Source organism: Haliotis rufescens, unplaced genomic scaffold (genome assembly GCF_023055435.1).
Source record: "Haliotis rufescens isolate VD_foot unplaced genomic scaffold, xgHalRufe1.0.p SCAF_4, whole genome shotgun sequence".
Classification (NCBI taxonomy): Eukaryota; Metazoa; Mollusca; class Gastropoda; order Lepetellida; family Haliotidae; genus Haliotis; species Haliotis rufescens.
In genome coordinates this window covers 31,523,748-31,529,837 of record NW_025964112.1, presented here as the reverse complement: position 1 = coordinate 31,529,837, position 6,090 = coordinate 31,523,748, and positions in this window count along the sequence as shown.

The window sequence follows — 6,090 nt, the reverse complement described above, 5'->3', positions numbered from 1 at the left end:
ATTACACATAAATGAGATATATATATATATATATAGTGTGCTGGCAGATGTATATAACACATAAATGAGGTATAGTGTGCTGGCAGATGTATATAACATAGAGATGGGGTATATATAGTGTGCTGGCTGATTTGCATAACACATAAATGAGGTATATATGGTGTGCTGGCTGATGTGCATAACACATAAATGAGGTATATATAGTGTACTGGCAGATGTATATAACACATAAATGAGATATATATAGTGTGCTGGCAGATTATATAACACATAAATGAGGTATATATAGTGTGCTGGCAGATGTATATAACATTGAGATGGGGTATATATAGTGTGCTGGCTGATGTGCATAACGCATAAATGAGGTATATATAGTTTACTGGCAGATGTATATAACATAGAGATAAGGTATATATGGTGTCCTGGCATATTTATATAACACAGAGATGAGGTATATATAGTGTGCTGGCAGATGTATATAACACATAAATGAGGTATATATAGTGTGCTGGCAGATGTATATAACACAAAAATGAAGTATATATAGTGTACTGGCAGATGTGTATAATACAGAGATGGGGTATATATAACGTACTGGCAGATGGATATAAAATAGAGATGAGGTATATATAGTGTACTGACAGATGTATATAATACATAAATAAGGTACATATAGTGTACTAGCAGATGTATATAACATAGAGATGAGGTACATATAGTGTACTAGCAGATGTATATAACATAGAGATGAGGTATATATAGTGTGCTGGCAGATGTATATAACACATAAATGAGGTATATATAGTGTGCTGGCAGATGTATATAACACATAAATGAGGTAAATGTAATGTACTAGCAGATGTATATAACACAGAGATGAGGTATTTTTAGTGTGCTGTCAGATGTATAACATAGAGATGAGGTATATATAGTGTGCTTACAGATGTATATAACACATAAATGAGATATATATAGTGTGCTGTCAGATGTATATAACACATACATGAGGTATATATAGTGTGCTGACATATGTATATAACACATAAATGAGGTATATATAGTGCGCTGTCAGATGTATATAACATAGAGATGGGGTATATATAGTGTGCTGTCAGATGTATATAACACATAAATGAGGTATATATAGTGTGCTGTCAGATGTATATAACACATAAATGAGGTATAGATAGTGTACTGGCAGATGTATTTTAACACAGAGATAAATATAAGGTATGTATATATATATATATATAGTAAGGGTTGCGTAGACAGCAACTGAAACTGTTGAACATTTAACATATAACTGAATTTGACACCGAACAGGAAAAGCTCTCATAATGCTACATTATGTCCAGGTACGCAACACATACGTCTGGGTACAAGAATCACTTCACTAGTTTTGGTCATGTTGCTATCATCTCTTTGTACAGGTGTGAACTATGCAAATCAAATGTGCAAAATGCAACAGAGAAAAAAAATTAAAAAGAACAATGGATATCGATAGCCCTTTAGTAGATCCCGCGAAGATCAACTGGTGGACAAAAGAAGTATACACTTGAACACTTGAAAAAAAAGGATTTGACGAAAAACTTATACACGTTTTCAAAACTTCCATTGTGTGTTGTAAAAGCGTGCAGAACGGAGAGTCCCCCGCGAAACCCACGAGGAGCAGGTCAACAGCCAGGCATTCACGGGAGAAACCTCCAGGGACAGTTTAAATATAGCTCGTTTCTGAAGACGTTTTCATTGAGGCCGTGACATTCGGCCAGATAAAATAATTAAAAGTGTTACAAGACAAACACTTCAATGTGTGCAGTTATTTAGTAGGTCTTCGATTCTGACAGCACCAGCAGTGCCCGAGCGGTACGGAAACGTCCCCTGCAACAGTACCAGTGTAGAACAGGTGTAAATGTATCCAAGTAGCACAAATGTCAGTCGTACGAATGTAACACTACACTATGAAAACTTAAACAGTATTGAATACCGCAGCTATTTCAAAGTCATCGCTGTGTACTAAATGGACCTGCCTAATCCCAGGATCAAGAACCGTGTAATGCCAAACTCTATTATTCCTATACTTCGAGAATTCTGGATACATGTAATATACCATGTACATGAACTATTACGCACAACATTTAGACATATGGCTTAACGTCGGAAGTTATACCAATGTGATTCAGACGGCTGCTTGGAGGTCTACGGAGATGATTGAGTTTATCAGTTTGCAAGCACATCCCATCCTTCCCTGTAGATGACCTTTAATGATTTCAAGCAGCACCCGCTCTAGCCTGTAGATGACCTTCAGTGTATTCACCCACAAACCGCCCTAGCCTGCAGATGACCCTCAGTGCATCCACCCACAACACGCCATACCCTGTAGATGACCCTCAGTTATTCACCCACAAACGGCTCTAGCCTGCAGATGACCCTCAGTGTATTCACCCACAAACGGCTCTAACCTGCAGATGACCCTCAATGTATTCACCCACAAACGGCTCTAGCCTGTATTCTCTATTCCTCCACAACACGCCATACCCTGGAGATGACCTTCTGTGTATTCCCATACAACACGGTATACCCTGTAGATGACCCTCAGTGTATTCACCCGCAACCCGCCATAACATGAAGATGACCTTCAGTGTATTCACCCACAACACGCCATACCCTGTAGATGACCCTCAGTGTATTCACCCACAACACGCCATACCCTGGAGATGACCTTCAGTGTATTCACCAACAACCCGACATACCCTGTAGATGACCCTCAGTGTATTCACCCACAACACGCCATACCCTTTAGATGACCTTCAGTGCATTCACCCACAACCCACCCTAGCCTGTAGATGACCTTCAGTGTATTCACCCACAACACGCCATACCCTGTAGATGACCCTCAGTGTATTCACCCACAACACGCCATACCCTGGAGATAACCTTCAGTGTATTCACCCACAACCCGCCATACCCTGTAGATGACCCTCAGTGTATTCACCCACAACACGCCATACCCTGTAGATGACCCTCAGTGTATTCACCCACAACCCGCCATACCCTGTAGATGACCCTCAGTGTATTCACCCACAACCCGCCATACCCTGTAGATGACCCTCAGTGTATTCACCCACAACACGCCATACCCAGGAGATGACCTTCAGTGCATTCACCCACAACCCGACCTAGCCTGCAGGTGACCTTCAGTGTATTCACCCACAACACGCCATACCCTGTAGATGACCTTCAGTGTATTCACCGACAACCCGCCATACCCTGGAGATGACCTTCAGTTTATTCACCCACAACCCGCCATTACCTGCAGATGACCCTCAGTGTATTCACCCACAATTCGCCCTAGCCTGCAGATGACCTTCAGTGTATTTACCCACAACACGCCATACCCTTTAGATGACCTTCAGTGCATTCACCCACAACCCATCCTAGCCTGCAGATGACCTTCAGTGTATTCCCCCACAACACGCCATACCCTGTAGATGACCTTCAGTGTATTCACCGACAACACGCCATACCCTGTAGATGACCTTCAGTTTATTCACCCACAACCCACCATACCCTGCAGATGTTCCTCAGTGTATTCACCCACAACACGCCATACCCTGGAGAGGAGCTTTAGTATACTCACCCACGACCCGCCATACCCTGTAGATGACCCTCAGTGTATTCACACACAATACGCCATACCCTGTAGATGACCCTCAGTGTATTCACCAACAACTCGCCATACCCTGTAGATAACCCTCAATGTATTCACCCACAACTCGCCATACCCTGTAGATGACCTTCAGTGTATTCACCTACAACACGCCATACCCTTTAGATGACCCTCAGTGTATTCACTCACAACACGCCATACTTGGAGATGACCTTCAGTGTATTCACCCACAGCACGCCATATCCTGTAGATGACCTTCAGTGAATTCACCCACAACACGCCATACCCTGTAGATGACCCTCAGTGTATTCACCTACAACACGCCATACCCTGGAGATGACCCTCAGTGTATTCACCCACAACACGCCATACCCTGTAGATGACCCTCAGTGTATTCACCCACAACACGCCATACACTTTAGATGACCCTCAGTGTATTCCCCCATAACACGCAATACCCTGTAGATGACCTTCAGTGTATTCACCTACAACACGCCATACCCTTTATATGACCCTCAGTGTATTCACCCACAACACGCCATACCCTGTAGATGACCTTCAGTGTATTCACCCACAACACGCCATACCCTGGAGATGACCCTCAGTGTATTCACCCACAACACGCCATACCCTGGAGATGACCCTCAGTGTATTCATCCACAACACGCCATACCCTGGAGATGACCTTAAGTGTATTCACCCACAACCCGCCATACCCTGTAGATGACCCTCAGTGTGTTCACCCACAAACGACTCTAGCCTGCAGAAGACCCTCAGTGTATCCACCCACAACACGCCATACCCTGGAGATGACCACCAGTGTATTCACCCACAACACGCCATACCTGCAGATGACCTTCAGTGTATTCCCTCTTAATCTGTCCTACCCTGTATAGATGACCTTTAATGTTTTCCCGTGCAACCCACTCAACCCTGCAGGTTACTTTCTGTGTGGACAAGCACAACCTGCCCTACCGGAGCTCAAGTGTAACCCGCCCTGTTCAGCAGATGGCCATTAGTGTAACCCGCCCTGTTCAGCAGATGGCCATCAGTGTAACCCGCCCTGTTCAGCAGATGGCCATTAGTGTAACCCGCCCTGTTCAGTAGATGGCCAGTGTGCTCAAGCACATCCTCCACCACAGAGGCCCCTCTACCTCAATGCTATTACCGGTAAGTGGACGTGTGTAAGCTGGGTACTGGGTTTAACACACAAGGACCTATCCTGGTGTCAAGTATGGGCGTGTGTAAGTTGGGTTCTGGGTTTAACACACACTGACCTGCCCCGGTGTCAAGTATGGACGTGCTTAAGATGTGTACTGGGTTTAACACACAAGGACCTGCCCTGTTCAAAAGTATGGACGTGTGTAAGATGTGTACTGGGTTTAACACACAAGGACCTGTCCTGTTCTAAAGTATGGACGTGTGTAAACTTGGTACTTTGTTAAGCACACATGGACCTGTCCTGTTCTCAAGTATGAACGTGTGTAAACTGTGTACTGGGTTTAACACACATGGACCTGTCCTGTTCTAAAGTATGGACGTGTGTAAACTGGGTACTGGGTTTAAAACACAAGGATCTGTCTTGTTCTAAAGTATGGACGTGTGTAAACTGGGTACTGGGTTTAACACGCAAGGACCTGTCCTGTCGCAAAGTATGGACGTGTGTAAACTGGGTACTGGGTTTAACACACATGGACCTGCCCTGGTGTCAAGTATGGAAGTGTGTAAGATGTTGACTGGGTTCAACAATCATGGACCTGCCCTGGTGTCAAGTATGGACGTGTGTAAACTAGGTACTGGATTTACCACACATCGACCTGTCCTGTTCTAAAGTATGGACGTGTGTGAACTACATACTGGGTTTAACACAAAGGGACCTGTCCTGTTCTAAAGTATGGACGTGTGTAAGCTGGTTACTGGGTTTAACACACGTGGTCCTGTCCTGGTGTCAAGTATGGACGTGTGTAAACTGGGTACTGGGTTTACCACACATGGACCTGTCCTGTTCTAAAGTATTGACGTGTGTGAACTACGTACTGGGTTTAACACACATGGACCTGTCCTGGTGTCAAGTATGGACGTGTGTAAGATGTGTACTGGGTTTAACACTAAAAGGACCTGTCCTGTTCTAAAGTATGGACGTGTGTAAACTGGGTAATAGGTTTAGCACACATGGACCTGTCCTGTTCTAAAGTATGGACGTGTGTGAACTACGTACTGGGTTTAACACACATGGACCTGACCTGGTGTCAAGTAAGGACGTGTGTAAGATGTGTACTGGGTTCAACAATCATGGACCTGTCCTGGTGTCAAGTATGGACGTGTGTAAGATGTGTACTGGGTTTAACACACAAGGACCTGTCCTGTTCTAAAGTATGGACGTGTGTAAACTGGGTAATAGGTTTAGCACACATGGACCTGCC